The sequence below is a fragment of the Carassius gibelio genome, chromosome A1, assembly GCF_023724105.1.
Source record: "Carassius gibelio isolate Cgi1373 ecotype wild population from Czech Republic chromosome A1, carGib1.2-hapl.c, whole genome shotgun sequence".
Classification (NCBI taxonomy): Eukaryota; Metazoa; Chordata; class Actinopteri; order Cypriniformes; family Cyprinidae; genus Carassius; species Carassius gibelio.
The window spans coordinates 13,813,529-13,834,818 of record NC_068371.1 but is presented as its reverse complement, the minus strand read 5'-3'; the positions used below and the strand labels follow the sequence as shown (position 1 = coordinate 13,834,818).

General features: G+C 37.5%; 1 protein-coding gene and 1 long non-coding RNA gene across 3 annotated transcripts in view; one reads left to right on the top strand and one right to left on the bottom strand.

The window, feature by feature from the left end:
- Window positions 1–21,290, top strand: part of LOC127996712 (glypican-6-like) — a 247,772-nt gene that overhangs the window by 31,292 nt on the left and 195,190 nt on the right. The window lies entirely within an intron of this gene.
- On the bottom strand, window positions 5,758–20,423 carry LOC128009497 (uncharacterized). The gene is made up of 3 exons (XR_008181260.1): window positions 20,250–20,423; window positions 15,437–15,902; window positions 5,758–6,786 (listed from the first exon to the last, which is right to left on the bottom strand). It is a non-coding gene; the product is annotated as an uncharacterized LOC128009497 (long non-coding RNA).

Sequence of the window (21,290 nt, the reverse complement as noted above, 5' to 3'; positions counted from 1 at the left end):
TACAAAATAAATGGAATATAATCAAATAAAAAGTCATATTAAATTTTATAAAAAAATAATAAAATATATTTTTAATATTTAATCAAAAATCATTTAATAAAATCATTAAATGCTAGTTAATGTTAAATAATATATTACCGTATATAATACAAATATTTTTCTATTTTAAATAAATTTCTTTAAATTATGGTAAATGGTAAATATATTGTAAGAGTAATGATATGTTAGATTCAGCTACTTTTTAATGTTGTTTTATTTTCTCCCTTTGGTTATTTCATTGTTATTGTTATTATTATCATCATTTTATTTTCAATAAATGGCAATTACATTTTTTAAGTATTTTAAGTAAACCTTAGAATGCAAGATTTAGGATATGTCCAGTATGTAAATATAGTGATCTGCCCAAACTTTTATTTATTTATTTATGTATGTATTTATTATTTGCAGTACATTCTTTGAATTATAAGGGAACAGACACATTGTAGTGATTTTGACATTGGGGCAGCTCTGTATTGCCGAGCTCCAAGTGCATATACTACTAGTGAAAGAGACAGAAACAGCAGAACTTCTAGAACAAAACAGGCTGGTCTGTGTTTTCTCCTCTTCTAATAATCAAGGTGTCCTGATCAGCTGCACAGTAAAGCAACACATCAGTTTTATTGGTTGCTTTGTTTCTGTTTATATTGCATCAGCTTTGTTCACACTGGAATCTAATTTTCCCCTAACCCTAGTTTGCATAGTTGTTTTTTAACCATTAATATATTTATTTATTATTCAGTAGAAAGACACACATATATAGCAATGAAAGCCAATATATTATTAAATGTCACTGATGTGCATTTACTGATGTTCCAATTTAAAAAAAGAAATAGAATATTTATGGCACATAGACAGGTGTGTTCTGTACAATTATGTACAAAAATATAGATAAGTTTCTAGTTTCAACATTGATTGTTCTTCAGATATTTCTCTATGCAAAAAAAAAAAAAAAAAAAAAAAGTATCAGCTACATGCTAGTGACCCATATTTGGGTTTTGACCACTGAAAATGTGAACAATTTACCAATTTGCTCATGAAGCTGCATTGAGATCTTCATATCCTTGGGACTGAACCAGTGAGGGCCTTTAAAACGAAGATACCAAAAGGAAAGAATCTAAATGGATAGTAAGATATATTTAATTCTTCTTGAGTTACAGGCATGTTTGGCCACCACTGACATATAATGAAACAAATAATCCTGAAGTTAACAGATGAATACTAATAGACCTATGAATTTCTGTGTACAAAAATAAAAATAAGGATGCTGTCAGTGTTCTAAAGTCATTACAACCCAATAAACTGGCTCCAAATCTCAGGTGTCATCTTGTCCCTCCTCTGTAAAATCCAACCCGATCTCACGGCAATTCGTACATATTTTACAAGGTGGCTTATTCGTACGAATTCGTACGACCATACTCGTACAAATTCATAAGATTTTTGCCAAATCGTACGTATTTTACGAGTTGCACAATTTGTATGAATTTGTACGAATGACCTACACCTAACCCTGCCCCTAAACCTAACAGTCACTGGGGTTTAGACAAATCGAATAAAATCGTACGAGTGAGGTCGTATAAATTTGTACGAATAAGCCACCTCGTACGAATTGGTCGTGAGATAGCGTTGGTTAAATCAAATTACTCAGTAAATACACATTTGTGACATTTCATATTTTGGCTTTCATCAAGTTATGAAATTTGGTTGATTTTACACTTAATGACCCAGTAGGGTGACACACGTAAAAACATGATTATGTCAAAATAAACAATAAATAATACATAATTTATTTTAGTAGTTAAACTGTATGAACCAGATCGATGCGTCTGCTGAAATCCAGCTTGCTGCTTTTCTCCTAATAATGCAGTAATGGAGCAATAAAGTTCATTTAACATGTGTCCCAGTCCCAGGTTTGGTTTAGCAGTGCCGGATGAGGCTGGACTCCAAGCACCTCTTGTGAAGTCACTGATGTGGAGCTGCTTTTGACGAGCATGTATCTGATGGTGGATCGATTGGCTGCAGAACTCACAGCACTATCGAATCTGGCTCCTGCGACGTGTGAAAGCAGCCTGCAGTTGATTAGTTGTGGAATTAGCAGAGAGCTCAGGTTTCCCTGTCTCGGCCCACAATGGATGACGGAAATCTCTTTGCGGTTCTTAAATGAGTCGGAGTGCTCTCTGGTTTTCACCATCCCATCATTCTCTCCAGGGCCACACTACATGATAAATGACTTATTGGGTGGCCACTGACAAAAGTCTCCACACACCAGCCAGGCAATAAACAACAATGATTATTGATTTTTCTATGCTCCACAAAATGAACCAAAATGACATGTGGTTTGTTGGGACTGGCTTCAGGTGCTGCAAACGGTATGGGCTATCAAAGAGAGTGGCACAGCATTTTTGTCGGCTGTAAATTAGGCTTGTGCTGTTTTCGCAAGGTGCTTGAGGTGAGCGTGCTGGCAGAGAGGCTCTCAACGGGCCGTGGGACCCACCATATGGCAGCGGCCATATGCAGGAGATCCCTGTGGCCAGGTAGACTAATGAATACCATGGAGAGTAGCTCCAAGTTTTTTTGGCCTGACTTTGTTCGCTGGGCATAATCAGATCCCATGCCTGGGTTTGCCGCAGTATGAAATCTCTATCCTGCTATAATTTTCAGAGTAGTGTCAAATAACTCCGTATTGTTCACAGTGGGTTTGCACAGTTCATGATCAAATCAATTCCCATGACATTTTCCACGTATCCAGGGAAAATATGAACTACCAGGTCAGAACAATATTTTTCACCCTATATTTCACCACAAAACTTTTTTACATTTATCTGTCTGCCTGTCTGTCTATCATTAGGTTTATGGTTTAGTATTTTTATGAAATATTTGTATAAAATAATTTCATTTTAACAATATATTATTATATTATGCAATATTTAAGTGTGTGATATACATTTTATTCATATTATACATTATTGATTTTTTTTTTTTTTTTGTATGTGATTTTTTTTATTATAACATTGCCTATTACTATTTTCTTTTCTTTCTTAACTATTTTAGGAACATGTTTTGATTTTGTTTGTCAAAGTGTCAGAAAACACTCTATTTTAGGGTGTCTTAAGGAGTTGCAGATTATCATGCATTTTACTAGAATATTAGCTATTTATTAGTAGTAATTAAGCACATATTAATGCCTTATTCTACATGAACTTATTCTACATCCCTAATCTTTCCCAATACCTAAACTATTTATAAGCAGCAAATTAAGAATTTATTGAGGGAAAGGTCGTAGTTAATAGTGAATACGTGTTCCCTATTATAGTATAAGTGTTACCAAATATATTAATTGTTAAAAACAATTCATCATTTTAATTTCAGTTTAACTTCAGAGATGAAGATAAATAATAAATTTGCAGTTAGTTGTAGTAGAAACATGTTGGATCCTTTTTCTTTACTTAGATTTTTTGTACAGTTTATTTAGATTTTTGTACCACTATTTTATATATATATATATATAATTTATGTGCTCCATAATTACAGCTTGATACAGGACTGTCTGGCCAGAAAACTGTCAACTGAAAATAAGTCTTGGAAATCAATCTAATCTGCATAAGATCTCTGTCTGACGTAACCTTTTCTCCAGGAAAAGTGTGTTTCGATTAAGTTGTAGTGTTGTTTTTCTGCTTGACTATGATCATAACGTAATGAAACAATAAAATCCACCTGTTCAGAGAAGCTTCAGAGAGTGAGAAATGCAATTCAAAAGCAACATACAAGCAGGTAAAAAATTAAAAATAAAATAATAAAAAAAAACACCTTAAAAGCAAGCCCACCATCTCTGTTCGAATCCTGGGGGTGGTCTGAAGATAGAGAGCTACAACATGTTGTCTTCTGTTTAGCAATATAATCCCATCATCAATTACTTCCATTTACTCACTTTTAAGGAAAGCTAATTTGTCTTACTCTGCAATCAAACACTCATTATGTGAAATGTAATTACTGCCAGCTTGAGTCAAGATTCAATTGTAATGATAGCACTGCAGATGCTTCCTTCTCCAATCCATCCCACAGATAACAACAGGCACTTTTCTGTTCCTTCTTTTTGTTTGTTTTTTTGTTTGGCTTTGTTTTCTCTGAGCTTATTTAAGTTTACACCACATCACTATATTTTCAATGAGACGGCCATGTCTCTAATTCGATTCATTGGATCCACTTGAAGTCCTCACTCCGTTGATGAATTGCACAGCTTATGAAGTTAGGCAGATTGTGGAGAAACTGGCTGCATACATGTTAAAGTGAAACAAGAAACTGATGTTTTATGGATGACAGGAGGTTGCTGTGACCCACAAACAGGGCTCATCTCATATCTGGATTTCATCAGCATTGTAAGAATGCCTTATCAGTATTTGTGGCATTAAATTCATTCATAATTTTATCTCATTCTGCAGTAAATGCTATAATAATAAAATTCAAGCTCATTTTATTTCTTACATAGAACACCACAGATTTTTTTTTTTTTATGGCATAGTTTTGATATGTGTATATATACATACACATATATACACACACACACACACACACACACACATACAGTACGTGTATGTATTGTCTGCGATTTATCACAATTAATTGCATTGTTATGAACAAAATTGTATCGTGCACTTTTTTTAAATTTAAATGTAGGCCTACTGCAATATGAACAAAAGTGTATTAACATTTGTTTTGCAAACATTTTAAATAAAGAAGGTGCTTTTTACAGCAGTGTTCCTTTTACGTAGTAGCAGTTAAAATATTTATTGTAGCCTAAATCTCAACTTATTACATTAATGTAATTAAACTGAATATAAAACAAAATATTTGTCACTGCCAGGACATTAACATTTTTATTGAAAATATTTAATAGTTTGTTATAGGAAAATAAGTTATGCTCAGAATCCAGAGCCTCGATTATAACATTATAACAAGCACCTTCCTATTACAAACCTGCATGATCGCGGGACCCATAGCAGCAATGGAGCAGACCGGGACATGGGCGGGTAGTATCTCTTGTGTGCGGGATGCGGGAGAATAATTAGGGTGTGCTCACACTAGGCAATTTTAACCATGTGGGATTTGCATTTTCTACCCAGCCTGATTGGTCCATGGAGATACTGGCCCATCAAAGAGATGTACATTCAAAAGATGCCCAATGGAGGAAGAAGCTTGAAATCGTTTTATGAAGTGGTGCCATAGAAATGTCTATCAACTCTATCATTTCTATAATGATGCAATAGAGAGTAAGCATCTAAACAACCAACTCCTGAGGAAAGAAAAAATAAATAAATAAATAAATAAGTCAGCTGTTTAAGTATGATCATGGTTGCTATTTTAATTTGAAGTTATCTTCAGGGAGTGGAAAATTTATTATTTATTTTTTATGAGTTCTGGATTATAGATAACTTTTTTTTTTTTTTTATAAAAACAAAGTACTACAAGCTAGTGTTGTCAAAAGACCTAGGCCCGTATTCATAAAGATTCTAAGAATTCTCTCAGAAAACTCTTAATTTAGCTTAAAAACTTTTATGTAGGAGTCTTAGCTTAAGAGCGATTCGGGACCGATCTGAGAGCAACTGTGAGTAAGGAAAAGACAAAAACTTTTATCTTAGTGAGGAGGCGGGGTTGACCCTGTTGCTATGTATGACACAATCTTTAGGGCCCGAGCACCGATGGTGTGAGGACCCTCTTGGAATTGCTCCGTTTATTATTATTATTATTATTATTAGGGCCCGAGCACCGATGGTGTGAGGACCCTATTGGAATTGCTCCGTTTATTATTATTATTATTCCGCTTCTCCAAAATGAATCGCATTTTTGAGGGCCTAAACATGCTCAAAAAGTCACCAAATTTTGCACACGCCTCCGAACTGGCGAAAATTTACGTCTGATATGGGTTTCAGAAGTGGGCGTGGTAAAATGGCTCGACAGCGCCACCTATGCACGTTCAGCGGTGTGCGCCTCGAGTTACATTTCACGTACATGTATGAAAATCGGTACACACATGTAACACATCAATACCTACAAAAAAGACTCTTGGAGCAAAATTCTAAACCCAACCGGAAGTCAGTTATTTTTAATATTATGAGCAAATTTTGTGTCATTTTTGCCATTTCCATGCGTTGTATTTTAACGAACTCCTCCTAGAGATTTCTTCAAATCAACACCAAATTTGGTATGCCTAATCTAAAGGCCTTTGCGATGTTAAATTGCGAAGATTTTGAGTTTTCGTTGAAGGGCGTGTCCGTGGCGGCCTGGCGAATTTCGATGACTCGCCATGAAAAATGAAGTTGCTATAACTCAGACATACAATGTCCAATCTACCCCAAACTTCACATGGTTGATAAGACTCTGGAACAGAATAGATTGACATGCCCATATGCAGTTATAGTCATAGCGCCACCTATTGGCAACAGGAAGTGTCATATTTTATGGTGCGAAGAACTACTCCTAGAAATTTTATGACATCAATGTCTTTTTTGTGGTCAGTCTAATCTAAAGGCCTGTGCGATGTTAAGTTGTGAAGATCTTGAGTTTTCGTTAAAAGGCGTGTCCATGGCGCCGTCACAAAGTTCGATGTCTCGCCATGGGAATAAAAGATGTTATAACTCAGGCATAAAATGTCCGATCTTCCCCAAACTGCACATGTGTGATAAGAGTCCTGGCCTGAACACATCTGAAGGCCAAAATTCCATCAGGTGTGGCAAAATGGCTCGATAGCGCCACCTATACACTTTCAACAGAGTGCGCCTCGAGCTATGTTTCACGTACATGTACAAAAATCGGTATACACATGTAACACAGCAATACCTACAAAAAAGTCTCTTGGCACGAAATCCGAATCCCAACAGGAAGTCGGTTATTTAGAATTTTCTCTGCAAAATTGGCGTTGTTTTTGCCATTTTCAGGGGTTGTACTTTAACGAACTCCTCCTAGAGATTTATTCAGATCAACAACAAACTTGGTCAGTGTAATCTTAAGCCCTTTGCGATGTTAAATTGCAAAGATCTTTAGATTTCGTTAAAGGCCGTGTCCATGGTGGCCTGACAAATTTCGATGTTTCGCCATGAAAAAGGAAGTTGCTGTAACTCAGACATTCAATGTCCAATCTGCCCCAAACTTCACATGTTAGATAAAACTTCTGCCCTTAACAGATCTACATGCCCACATTCAGTTATAGTCATAGCGCCACCTATTGGCAACAGGAAGTGACATGTTTTACGCTGCGACAAACTACTCCTATAACTTTTTTGAGATTAACATATATTTTGTGGTCAGTCTAATCTAAAGGCCTGTGCAATGTTAACTTTTGGAGATCTTGAGTTTTTGTTAAAGGGCGTTTCCATGGTGCCATGACAAAATTTGATGTCTTGCCACAGCAAGAGAAGTTGTTGTAACTCAAGCATAAAATGTTCAATCTTCCCCAAACTTTACATGTTTGATAAGAGTCCTGGCCTGAACACATCTGAAGGCCAATATTCCATTATAATGATAGCGCCACCTGCTGGCAACGGTAAGATTGGCACATATATGGGATATACTTTGATATATTCCACGTATATTTATGACATTAAATGCATATTTCTCACTGTTCACCTTTTTACTAAAGCAACTCACTGGTGGTGAGCCCGGGTGCGAGGGCCCGTTCATCGCTGCTTGCAGCTTTAATTATTATTATTATTATTATTATTAGGGCCCGAGCACCGATGGTGTGAGGACCCTCTTGGAATTGCTCCGTTTATTATTATTATTATTATTATTATTATACTTCTCCAAAATGAATCGCATTTTTGAGGGCCTAAACATACTCAAAAAGTCATGAAACTTTGCACACACCTCAGAACTGGCGAAAATTTATGTCTGATGTGGGTTTCAGAAGTGGGTGTGGCAAAATGGCTCAACAGCGCCACCTATACACGTTCAACGGTGTGCGCCTCGAGCTACGTTTCATGTACATGTATGAAAATCGGTATACTCATGTAACTCTCTAATACCTACAAAAAAGTCTCTTGGAGCAAAATCCGAAACCCAACAGGAAGTCGGTTATTTCTAATATTATGAGCAAATTTTGTGTCATTTTTGTCATTTCCATGCGTTGTATTTTAACGAACTCCTCCAAGAGATTCATTCAGATCAACACCAAATTTGGTATGCCTAATCTAAAGGCCTTTGCGATGTTAAATTGCGAAGCTTTTGAGTTTTCGTCGAAGGGCGTGTCAGTGGCGGCCTGGCGAATTTCGATGATTCGCCATGAAAAATGAAGTTGCTGTAACTCAGACATACAATGTCCAATCTGCCCCAAACTTCACATGGTTGATAAGACTCTGAAACTGAATAGATTGACATGCCCATATTCAGTTATATTCATAGCGCCACCTATTGGCAACAGGAAGTGTCATATTTTACGCTGCGAAGAACTACTCCTAGAAATTTTATGACATCAATGTCTTTTTTGTGGTCAGTCTAATCTAAAGGCCTATACGATGTTAAATTGTGAAGATCTTGAATTTTCGTTAAAGGGCGTGTCCATGGCGTCATGTCAAAGTTCGATGTCTCGCCATGGGAGTAGAAGTTGTTGTAACTCAGGCATAAAATATCAGATCTTGCCCAAACTTCACATGTTTGATAAGAGTACTGACCTGCACACATCTGGAGGCTAATATTCCATTCGGTGTGGCAAAATGGCTCGATAGCGCCACCTATACATTTTCAATGGAGTGCGCCTCGAGCTACATGTCATGTACATGTACGAAAATCGGTAAACATATGTAACACACCAATAGCTACAAAAAAGTCTCCTGGTACGAAATCCGAATCCCAACAGGAAGTCGGTTATTTTTAATTTCCCCTGCAAAATTGGTGTTGTTTTTGTCATTTTCAGGGGTTGTATTTTAACGAACTCCTCCTAGAGATTTATTCAGATCAACACCAAACTTGGTCAGTGTAATCTAAAGCCCTTTGTGATGTTAAATTGCGAAGGAATTGAGGTTTTGTTAAAGGGCGTGTCCATGGCGGCCTGACAAATTTTGATGATTCGCCATGAAAAATGATGGTGCCATAACTCAGACATACAATGTCCAATCTGCCCCAAACTTCACATGTTTGATAAGACTCTTGACCTGAACAGATCTACATGCCAATATTCAGTTATAGTCATAGCGCCACCTATTGGCAACAGGAAGTTACATATTTTACACTGTGACAAACTACTCCTAGAAATTTTATGACATTAATGTCTTTTTTTGTGGTCAGTCTAATCTAAAGACCTGTGTGATGTTTAGTTGTGAAGATCTTGAGTTTTTGTTAAAAGGCGTGTCCATGACGCCATGACGAAGTTTGATGTCTCACCATGGGAATAAAAGATGTTTTAACTCAGGCATAAAATGTCCGATCTTGCCCAAACTTCACATGTGTGATAAGGGTCCTGGCTTGAACACATCTGAAGGCCAATATTCCATTATAAAGATAGCTCCACCTGCTGGCAACAGGAAGATTGGCACACATATGGAATAAACTTTGATATATTGCACTTATGTTTATGAGTTTAAATGCATATTTCTCAACGTTTACCTTTTTACCAAAGCCACACGATGGCGGTGAGCCCGGGTGCGAGGGCCCGTTCATCGCTGCTTGCAGCTTTAATTAGGGCTCAAGCCCGAAGGGGCGAAGAGCCCTATTGTTCCCCTAAGGATTATTCTTATTATTATTATTATTATTTTTTTTATTTTTTTTTAAACCTTCCGGGCATTTTTGGGGGCCTTAACATGCTCAAAAACTCTTGAAAATTGGCACACACATTGGAATCTGCGGCCAACAGGACGCCACAGAGACTTGGACCCGGGCGTGGCACAGGGACTCTACAGCGCCCCCTGGAACACCTTCAGAAATCTTGAACCATAGCTCACACACACTTGCATGTATTTATATGAAACTCAGTACACTTCTAGATCTCATTGAGCCGAACAACTTTCGCGCTCTATGTCATAGGCTCCGCCCAACAGGAAGTCAGCTATTCAGGGCTGTTTAAAAAAAGCATGCTCTGGAATTTAATATACTTGTCATAGGTTTTTTACTTGATTGCCACGAAACTCGGTCAACATGATCTCAAGACATTGGGGATGAAAAATTGCGAGGGGATTTTTGATATCTCGAACGGTTTGCTCGTGGCGAGGCGTTGAAATTAGAGCAATAAATGAGAAACAGGAAATGCCTAATAACATCCACATACATTGCCTGAGTTTGATCAAACTTCATCGGTTTGTTCGCTGTATGATACCAATCGTATATATGTGACTATTAAGAGTCAACGTTATAGCGCCACCAACTGGCAACAGGAAGTGTGTCATTTTCCAAATGCTTTGAATTCAGCATCTTATTTTTACTCGATTTGCTGCAAACTTCATCAGAATAATGACAAAACACGGCCGATGAAAATCTGTTGTGGGGATATTGATATCTGATATAGTGTTGCCATAGCAACATGTCAAACTTGAATATTCTGTTATGGTGAGTTTGAGGCAGACAACAAGCTCAGATTTACATGAAACTCAAAACACATATCAGTATTAGTGATAGCTAGACAATGGCAAAAGCTTTTAAAAGGGCGTGAAGGAGGCACTCTATAGCGCCACCTTTTGTCAAAAGTGGGGGGGTTAGTTTTAGCTACAGACGCCAAACTTGGTACATAAATTGTTCTTTTCAAGACGGACAACTTTCTAATTCACAGTCATCAGCTACGACCAACAGGAAGTCGGCTATTTTGATTTGAATATTTAAATTGAGCTCTGATTTAATGCATACTCCTCACAGGAAATGTTCACTATACTCACCAAACTTTGTCTACATGTTGAAAAAACATTGAGGAACTTAAATTGCGAACAGATTTTGGTTAGCTTGAACGGTTTTGTCGTGGTGATTTTTTTAAATGACAGTAAAAAGGGAATCATTAATTGTCTTGTATTTTTAAATTGCAGCTTCAAAACACTTCAAAAAAAAATCATACAGACATCAGATCATTCTGAGGACATATGCATAGTTTCATGACTTTACAACACTGTATGATTAAAAGAAAATTAAAAAACTGTCAGACATCTCAACTCACTCTGTCCCTCTGTTTGAGGAATGTATGTGTGCTGAATGAGTGTGTGTGTGTGTGTGTGTGTCTGTGAATGGGGGATGGGCATGAGCTGAGTGGCAGACACAATGAGAGAGAGAAAGAGAGAGAGAGAGAGACTTAATCATCTCTTTAATCACCAGAAGAAAAAAAAAAGTATTTTAAATTATTTTTTGTTGCTGTTGCTAACATTGCTGTTTTCATTACAGCTTAAGAAATCTCTTAGGTCTTATCCTTTTCTGACAGTTTCAGGAATTAAAAACAAAATTCTAAAAATACTTATTTGTGCTGCAAATAATAATTTCAATCTCATTTGATACTGACCTATTCCATCCTGTGACATGACATTTATCTTAATTTACATAATCTCATGGATGTAACAGTAAAACTGTTCAGCTCGCAGATGAAGACTAAGCTGTAATGCAAGCAGAACTTTCACAAATGCTTGTTAATCATTTAAGGGATTTGATAACACTGTAAAATAATGTCTAATTTGTTAACATTAGTAAATGCATTGGTAACACTTTATAATAACTGCACTCATTAGTAAATAGTCAGTTCATGCTTTATAAAGTCTTGTCCCAACTTAAATGGTCATTAATAAGCAGCTTATAAATACAGCTATAAATAGCTTGATCTTGGTTTATAAGCACATTTATTAAAAAGGAGAGTAAAGGGTTAGTTATCTTCCTATGAAAAATAAAAAAATGAAAATAAACAAACAACAACACAGATTGATACAGAACTCAGAAATGTTATTGTGGATTTATGATCAAATCAGCCTGTAAATGAATTCATACTCCTCCAAGAAGAGTAGTTCACACCAAACTTTTTCAACATGATGCCAATATACTGAAGATGTTAAATTGCGAATGGGTTTAAGATACCTTAAATGGTGTGGCCATACCGATTTATTAAAGTAACATAAAAAAATACAATAGTTATTTTACTATATCTTTAACATTCTTCATTCCAACTCTTCATAATTTTTTATATACGTAGAAGTCATCATTTGAAAGAAGCACAGTAAGTTTCATAGCTTTATCATGTCCAGGAGCCAGCATAAAATTAAAACTATCATAACATATAAATCAAGCTTGCAATTCTTAGTACCAATAATGGCCACCAGATGGAGCTATAGGATTACTTTTAAATAATTATTGTAGAAACGAATATTATTTAAATCATTTATAGAAATCTTTCAAAGAAAAATATGTATTTTACTGATAAAATTACCCTCACTTAATTAGAATAATATGCTGAAGTATTGTGAAATACTGTGTATTAAGAATAATTCTTTATAGGCTTTATGGACAGATAAGTTTCGAGTGACTCTTGAAGGATCAGTACCACATCCTCTTTTACCACTGTTTAAAGAATTTATCTTACAGAACAGGTGCGAATGAATTTTGGATGGTGATTTTTTGAAATAACAGTAAAAAAGGAACCAGTAAATGTCTTTTATTTTTTTAAGTGCAGCTTCTAAACACTTCAACAAAATGTACACATAGAAGACAAGTCATGCTGAGGAAATATGCATAGTTTCATGACTATACAAAACTATATGGATGAGAGAAAATTAAAAAACTACCATACATCTGATGTCACTCTGTCCCTCTGTCACTGTAATGTGTGTGTGTGTGTGTTTGTGTGTTAAGTGTTTGTGTGTTAAGTGTGTGTGTGTTAAGTGTGTGTGCTGAGTTTGTGTGAATGTGTGGGAGAGGGGATGGGCTTGGTGTCAGAGAGAGAGAGAGAGAGAGAGAGAGAGAGAGGGAGGGAGACTTAATCATCTCTTTAATCACCAGCAGAAAAAAAAGCAATTTTGTGTTGTTGTTGTTTTTTCATCATTACAGCTTAAGAAATATCTTAGGCCTCAACATCAACTGTTGCTAGCCTTCTCCCAAAATTAATAGTCATTAGTAAGCATTTTATAAATACAGCTATAATTAAATTGTTCATGGTTTATATGCACATTTATTTTGAGGAGATTAAAGGCTGTAATCTAACTAAAAAAATAATAATAAAAAAAAATAAATAAATAAACACAGAACTCAGAAACATTTATTTCAAGATGCAATAAAAGAAAACTGTACACTATATATATATATATATATATATATATATATATATATATATATATATATATATATATACAATTGCATAAGTTTATATTAATTTTTTTATCAAGTGTACAGCTAATAATAATAATAATAATAATAATAATAATAATAATAATAATGCATTTTATTTAAGGAGCCTTTCAAACCACTCAGGGTCACCGTACAGTACAACAAGTAACAACAGTAACAATATTAAAACAAAAAATAACAGCAAATAAAAATGTCAATAAAAAACCGCAATAATATTAGAATAGCACAACATATTGTGGAATACTATATTAAGACTTTATATATAGGCTTTATGAACAGATAGGTTTTGAGAGATTCTTGAAGTACTAGCATCACCTCCTCTTGTACGACGGTTTGAGGAAAATATCTTCCAGATAGTACCGCCGCTCCCTATATGCAGAATACGCAGTCTTCGTAGGGCACCAACTCCCAGAGGGGGCACCATCCCAGTAGCTCAAAAAAAAATAAAACATGCGCCATTCTCCCATCCGCGCTCTCGACCGCTCGGACATTTGCGGATGAATGTTTGTAATTGATGGATGGACATCTATGCCCGGGTAAAAGACATCAGCAATCCGGCACAGAGAAAAGAAAAATAAAGTAAAAAACAAAACAAAAACAGGCATAAATTTGGCTTGACATTGGACATTCGAGAGTCTCAATTTTAGGGACCTTCTCTAAAGTTACATGTGATATTGTTATACACTTTTCTAACATCAGTAGCATTTGAAGAGAATTACTTACAGTCATAAAAACAACTGTAATTGTTCATCTACGTGACAGCTATAATGCACAATTAAATTGAATGTTTGATATTTATTAAAACAAACTGTAAGTCATATATAAATTATGCTACTTTTTCACATGGACTCAATAGCATTTGAGGAGAAAGACTTGCAGTCATAAAACAATTTTAATGTGTTAATTTAGGTGTCAGCTACAATGCACACCTTATACATTTATATATATATTAAAATAAAGTGTTACTAAAGTTATATATATTGTTCTGTGTATGTGATTTCAAAGTCTAGATGGGTCGGATTAACCCTTTAACTGCCGTATCCCTTAAAACTTGATTGCCAGAGGGTTACTGTAAATGCTTATGCCCGCTGGGCACAGTTTTCCCGATGCCACCGGGGTGGCGTTGCACTGACGGCTTGAGCCCGCCATCGCTGCTTGCAGCTATATTTATTATTATTCTTCTTCTCTAAGATGAATCGCATTTTTGAGGGCCTAAACATGCTCGAAAAGTCATGAAACTTTGCACACACCTCAGAACTGGCGAAAATTTACGTCTGATATGGGTTTCAGAAGTGGGTGTGGCAAAATGGCTCAACAGCGCCACCTATACACGTTCAACGGTGTGCGCCTCGAGCTACGTTTCATGTACATGTATGAAAATCGGTATACACATGTAACTCTCCAATACCTACAAAAAAGTCTCTTGGAGCAAAATCCGAAACCCAACAGGAAGTCGGTTATTACTAATATTATGAGCAAATTTTGTGTCATTTTTGTCATTTCCATGCGTTGTATTTTAACGAACTCCTCCTAGAGATTCATTCAGATCAACACCAAATTTGGTATGCCTAATCTGAAGGCCTTTGCGATGTTAAATTGCGAAGCTTTTGAGTTTTCGTTAATGGGCGTGTCCGTGGTGGCCTGGCGAATTTCGATGATTCGCCATGAAACTGGAAGTTGCTATAACTCAGACATACAATGACCAATCTGCCCCAAACTTCACATGTTGGATGAGACTCCTGACCTGAACAGATTGACATGCCCATATTCAGTTATAGTCATAGCGCCACCTATTGGCAACAGGAAGTGACATATTTTACACTGCGATGAACTACTCCTAGAAATTTTATGACATCAATTTATTTTTTGTCGTCAGTCTAATCTAAAGGCCTGTGCGATGTTAAGTTGTGAAGATCTTGAGTTTTCGTCAAAAGGCGTGTCCATGGCGCCGTCACGAAGTTCTATGTCTCGCCATGGGAATAAAAGATGTTATAACTCAGGCATAAAATGTCCGATCTTCCCCAAACTTCACATGTGTGATAAGAGTCCTGGCCTGAACACATCTGAAGGCCAAAATTCCATCAGGTGTGGCAAAATGGCTCGATAGCGCCACCTATACACTTTCAACAGAGTGCGCCTCGAGCTATGTTTCACGTACATGTACAAAAATCGGTATACACATGTAACACACCAATACCTACAAAAAAGTCTCTTGGTACGAAATCCGAATCCCAACAGGAAGTCGGTTATTTAGAATTTTCTCTGCAATATTGGCGTTGTTTTTGCCATTTTCAGGGGTTGTACTTTAACGAACTCCTCCTAGAGATTTATTCAGATCAACACCAAACCTGGTCAGTGTAATCTTAAGCCCTTTGCGATGTTAAATTGCGAAGATCTTTAGATTTCGTTAAAGGGCGTGTCCATGGTGGCCTGACAAATTTCGATGTTTCGCCATGAAAAAGGAAGTTGCTGTAACTCAGACATACAATGTCCAATCTGCCCCAAACTTCACATGTTAGATAAAACTTCTGCCCTTAACAGATCTACATGCCCACATTCAGTTATAGTCATAGCGCCACCTATTGGCAACAGGAAGTGACATGTTTTACGCTGCGACAAACTACTCCTATAATTTTTTTGAGATTAACATATATTTTGTGGTCAGTCTAATCTAAAGCCCTGTGCAATGTTAACTTTTGGAGATCTTGAGTTTTTGTTAAAGGGCGTTTCCATGGCGCCATGACAAAATTTGATGTCTTGCCACAGCAAGAGAAGTTGTTGTAACTCAAGCATAAAATGTTTAATCTTCCCCAAACTTCACATGTTCGATAAGAGTCCTGGCCTGAACACATCTGAAGGCCAATATTCCATTATAATGATAGCGCCACCTGCTGGCAACGGTAAGATTGGCACATATATGGGATATACTTTGATATATTCCACTTATATTTAGGACATTAAATGCATATTTCTCAACGTTCACCTTTTTACTAAAGCAACACGATGGCGGTGAGCCCGGGTGCGAGGGCCCGTTCATCGCTGCTTGCAGCTTTAATTATTAGGGCCCGAGCACCGATGGTGTGAGGACCCTCTTGTATCTGCTTTGTTTTTTATTATTATTATTCTTCTTCTTCTTCTTCTCCCGAATGAATCGCATTTTTGAGGGCTTTAACATGCTCAAAAAGTCATGAAACTTTGCACACGCGTCAAACCTGGTGAAAATTTTCGTCTGATATAGGATTCAGAAGAGGGTGTGGCAAAATGGCTCAACAGCGCCACCTATACCAAGAAAATCAACAGCCTTCCAGCTATGTTTCACGTGCATGCACGAAAATTGGCACACATATGTAACACACCAATACCTACAAAAAAGACTCTTGGAGCGAAATTCTAAACCCTACAGGAAGTCGGTTATTTTTAATATTATGAGCATATTTTGTGTAATTTTGGTCATTTCCATGTGTTGTATTTTAACGAACTCCTCCTAGAGAGTTCTTCAAATCAACACCAAATTTGGTATGCCTAATCTAAAGGCCTTTGCGATGTTAAATTGCGAAGATCCTGACTTTTCGTTGAAGGGCGTGTCCGTGGCGGCCTGGCGAATTTCGATGATTCGCCATGAAAAATGAAGTTGCTATAACTCACACATACAATGACCAATCTGCCCCAAACTTCACATGTTTGATGAGACTCCGAACCTGAACAGATTGACATGCCCATATTCAGTTATAGTCATAGCGCCACCTATTGGCAACAGGAAGTGACATATTTTACGCTGCGACGAACTACTCCTAGAAATTTTATGACATCAATGTCTTTTTTGTGGTCAGTCTAATCTAAAGGCCTGTGCGATGTTCAGTTGTGAAGATCTTGAGTTTTCGTTAAAAGGCTTGTTCATGGCGCCGCGACGAAGTTCGATGTCTCGCCATGCGAATAAAAGATGTTATAACTCAGGCATAAGATGTCCGATCTTCCCCAAACTTCACATGTGTGATAAGAGTCCTGGCCTGAACAGATCTTCAGGCCAATATTCCACCGGGTGTGGCAGAATGGCTCTATAGCGCCACCTATACACTTTCAACGGAGTGCGCCTCGAGCTATGTTTCACGTACATGTACAAAAATTGGTACACACATGTAACACTCCAATACCTACAAAAAAGTCTCTTGGTACGAAATCCGGATCCCAACAGGAAGTCGGTTATTTTGAATTTTCCCTTCAAAATTGCTGTTGTTTTTGCCATTTTCAGGGGTTGTACTTTAACGAACTCCTCCTAGAGATTTATTCAGATCAACACCAAACTTGGTCAGTGTAATCTAAAGCCCTTTGCGATAATAAATTGCGAAGGACTTGAGGTTTCGTTAAAGGGCGGGTCCATGGCGGCCTGACAAATTTCGATGTTTCGCCATGAAAAAGGAAGTTGCTGTAACTCAGACATACAATGTCCAATCTGCCCCAAACTTCACATGTTGGATAAGACTCTTGACCTGAACAGATCTACATGCCCATATTCAGTTATAGTCATAGCGCCACCTATTGGCAACAGGAAGTTACATATTTTACACTGCGACATACTACTCCTAGAAATTTTATGACATCAATGTCTTTTTTGTGGTCAGTCTAATCTAAAGACCTGTGTGATGTTTAGTTGTGAAGATCTTGAGTTTTTGTTAAAAGGTGTGTCCATGGCGCCGTGATGAAGTTCAATGTCTCGCCATGGGAATAAAAGATGTTATAACTCAGGCATAAAATGTCCGATCTTGCCCAAACTTCACTTGTGTGATAAGGGTCCTGGCCTGGACAGATCTGAAGGCCAATATTCCATCGAGTTTGGCAAAATGGCTCAATAGCGCCACCTATACACTTTCAACGGAGTGCGTATACACTTTAAACGGAGTGCGCCTTGAGCTATGTTTCACGTACATGTACAAAAATCGGTACACATATGTAACACACCAATATCTATGAAAAAGTCTCTTGGTACGAAGTCCGAATCCCAACAGGAAGTCAGTTATTTGGAATATTCTCTGCAAAATTAGTGTTGTTTTGGCCATTTTCAGGGGTTGTACTTTAACGAACTCCTCCTAGATATTTATTCAGATCAACACCAAACTTGGTCAGTGTAATCTAAAGCCTTTTGCGATCTTAAATTGCGAAGATCTTGAGGTTTTGTTAAAGGGCGTGTCCATGGCGGCCTGACAAATTTCATTGTTTCGCCATGAAATAGGATGTTGTTGTAACTCAGGCATAAAATGTCCAATCCTCCCCAAACCTCACATGTTCGATAAAAGTCCTGCCCTGAACACATCTGAAGGCCAATATTCCATTATAATGATAGCGCCACCTGCTGGCAACAGGAAGATTGGCACATATATGGAATAAACATTGATATATTCTACTTATATTTATGAGTTTAAACGCATATTTCTCACCGTTCACCTATTAACTAAAGCCACTCGCTGCCGGTGAGCCCGGGTGCGAGGGCCCGTTCATCGCTGCTTGCAGCTTTAATTATTATTATTATTCTTCTTCTCCAAAATGAATCGCATTTTTGAGGGCCTAAACATGCTCGAAAAGTCATGAAACTTTGCACACACCTCAGAACTGGCGAAAATTTACGTCTGATATGGGTTTCAGAAGTGGGTGTGGCAAAATGGCTCAACAGCGCCACCTATACACGTTCAACGGTGTGCGCCTCGAGCTACGTTTCATGTACATGTATGAAAATCGGTATACACATGTACCTCTCCAATACCTACAAAAAAGTCTCTTGGAGCAAAATCCGAAACCCAACAGGAAGTCGGTTATTACTAATATTATGAGCAAATTTTGTGTCATTTTTGTCATTTCCATGCGTTGTATTTTAACGAACTCCTCCTAGAGATTCATTCAGATCAACACCAAATTTGGTATGCCTAATCTGAAGGCCTTTGCGATGTTAAATTGCGAAGCTTTTGAGTTTTCGTTAATGGGCGTGTCCGTGGCGGCCTGGCGAATTTCGATGATTCGCCATGAAACAGGAAGTTGCTATAACTCAGACATACAATGACCAATCTGCCCCAAACTTCACATGTTTGATGAGACTCCTGACCTGAACAGATTGACATGCCCATATTCAGTTATAGTCATAGCGCCACCTACTGACAACAGGAAGTGACATATTTTACACTGCGATGAACTACTCCTAGAAATTTTATGACATCAATGTCTTTTTTGTGGTCAGTCTAATCTAAAGGCCTGTGCGATGTTAAGTTGTGAAGATCTTGAGTTTTCGTTAAAAGGCGTGTCCATGGCGCCGTCACGAACTTCGATGTCTCGCCATGCGAATAAAAGATGTTATAACTCAGGCATAAAATGTCCGATCTTCCCCAAACTGCACATGTGTGATAAGAGTCCTGGCCTGAACACGTCTGAAGGCCATAATTCCATCAGGTGTGGCAAAATGGCTCGATAGCGCCACCTATACACTTTCAATAGAGTGCGCCTCGAGCTATGTTTCACGTACATGTACAAAAATCGGTATACACATGTAACACACCAATACCTACAAAAAAGTCTCTTGGTACGAAATCCGAATCCCAACAGGAAGTCGGTTATTTAGAATTTTCTCTGCAAAATTGGCGTTGTTTTTGCCATTTTCAGGGGTTGTACTTTAACGAACTCCTCCTAGAGATTTATTCAGATCAACACCAAACCTGGTCAGTGTAATCTTAAGCCCTTTGCGATGTTAAATTGCGAAGATCTTTAGATTTCGTTAAAGGGTGTGTCCATGGCGGCCTGACAAATTTCGATGTTTCGCCATGAAAGAGGAAGTTGCTGTAACTCAGACATACAATGTCCAATCTGCCCCAAACTTCACATGTTAGATAAAACTTCTGCCCTTAACAGATCTACATGCCCACATTCAGTTATAGTAATAGCGCCACCTATTGGCAACAGGAAGTGACATGTTTTACGCTGCAACAAACTACTCCTATAATTTTTTTTTAGATTAAGATATATTTTGTGGTCAGTCTAATCTAAAGGCCTGTGCAATGTTAACTTTTGGAGATCTTGAGTTTTTGTTAAAGGGCGTTTCCATGGCGCCATGACAAAATTTGATGTCTTGCCACAGCAAGAGAAGTTGTTGTAACTCAAGCATAAAATGTTCAATCTTCCCCAAACTTCACATGTTTGATAAGAGTCCTGGCCTGAACACCTCTGAAGGCCAATATTCCATTATAATGATAGCGCCACCTGCTGGCAACGGTAAGATTGGAACATATACGGAATATACTTTGATATATTCCAATCATACTTATGACTTTAAATGCATATTTCTCACCGTTAACCTTTTTACTAATGCCACTCGCTGGCGGGGAGCCCGGGTGCGAGGGCCCGTTCATCGCTGCTTGCAGCTTTAATTTGAAGACTGTGATTGGTTGGTTGTCCAAGAAGGAAAAAAAGAGTAAGTATAGGGTTTATTCTAATTCTTACTTTGAATTTACATGTGTAATTTATCCTATTTGACCGTTCTCTCAAACACACACACACACACACACACACACACACACACACACACACACACAAGCACGCACACACACACACACACACACACACACACAGACACACACACAAACACACATTATATGTGTGTATCTAAATCCTGTTTTTTATTTACCATGCTTTTAATTTCCTATAAGGTATTTGATTGGCTTAGAATGATAAAAATTGGTCCACTCTTTCTAATTACAGTGATGCTGTCCTATTTAAGTGGTTGTTTGAGGGCACGGTTCGGAGCACTCGCACTAGTCAAACGAACCGCGCTTTGGTGGTCAAACGCACTCGGGCACGGTTCAAACTGGCTAGTGTGAGTACACCCTTAATGTATCAAACATGGAATCAAAACCAAGAAGGGTGAGAAAGCCAAACTGGACAGAGGAACAGTGTTTACTGTTAGCCCAGTTAGTGGATGAACACAAGGCTAT